Raw genomic sequence first — 1,228 nt, forward strand, 5'->3', positions numbered from 1 at the left:
ATATATATAGATGTGTGTGTAAGTATATATTTATGTATTACATGTTATCCAATCAGTTTTTCCCAGTACAAATAAGTTACAATAGATTTGATAGACCAATCAATAAATCGAAGATACCGTGTTTCACGCACGCCGTTCAATATTTGACATGATCTTTCAGCGGAGATATCAGTGTGAGGGCCGGAACAATATCCATTGAAAACTATAGCGCTCATTAGCAAGAACAAAAAAAGAAAAAAAAAACGTTTACAGAAATAAGATAAAAATGGAAATATAGGATTTTAATAAATTAAAACGAAAGTTTCTGATCAGACTTATTAGGGTAAGACGATAATGTAAAATCATACATTTGCCAAAAACAAAAAAAATATAAAATAAAATAAAATAATAATAAAAACCGGAAAATCAGCGCGTTAGTAACATCCATCGTTCTCACCTTCTGTCACATGATCAATATCACCATGATTATCACCATCACCGTCAGCAATTGTATTTCGAAATATAATTACAATTGTATTTCCTATTATTATTATTATTATTATTATTATTATTATTATTATTATTATTATTATTATTATTATTATTATTATTATTATCATTATTATTATCATTATTATTATTATTATTATTATTATTATTATTATTATTATTATTATCGTAACATCAACAACGATGTAATGCCGACACAGAAAATAGTAAGAATATTTATTACGGCTAGGATATTTTAAACAGTTGTAGCAATAACAATAACAAGAACAACAAATAATAATGGTAAATGAATAATAACAATAACAAATAATAATAAACAAATGATTAACAATACTAACTTTTTATAAAAAACCGCGTCAAACAAATGACTGGTAATGCAGCATTAACGTTAAGATATTACAATATTAGCGAAGAATCAAGAATGTTCATAGCAAAAATAATGTGATACACATATACGAATAACCATGTGCTTATATAAGCCTAAGTATCATAGATAGTGACATATTAGAGGTTCGTGTTGTTCTTTCAAGTTTGCTCTTGCTCTGAAACCAAACTGCAAAGGTTATAAGTTTTCCGATGATAATATAGCTAGCGTCTAGATCGAAGACACAATCATTCATTCGTGCGAAAGCATTTATCACTGAACAAACCATAAACATTATCTTGAATCAATGCATCAAAACAGGTAAATTGAAAGATATATATATATATATATATCATATGTATATATATATATATA

Source organism: Octopus bimaculoides, chromosome 1, assembly GCF_001194135.2.
Source record: "Octopus bimaculoides isolate UCB-OBI-ISO-001 chromosome 1, ASM119413v2, whole genome shotgun sequence".
NCBI classification, from domain to species: domain Eukaryota; kingdom Metazoa; phylum Mollusca; class Cephalopoda; order Octopoda; family Octopodidae; genus Octopus; species Octopus bimaculoides.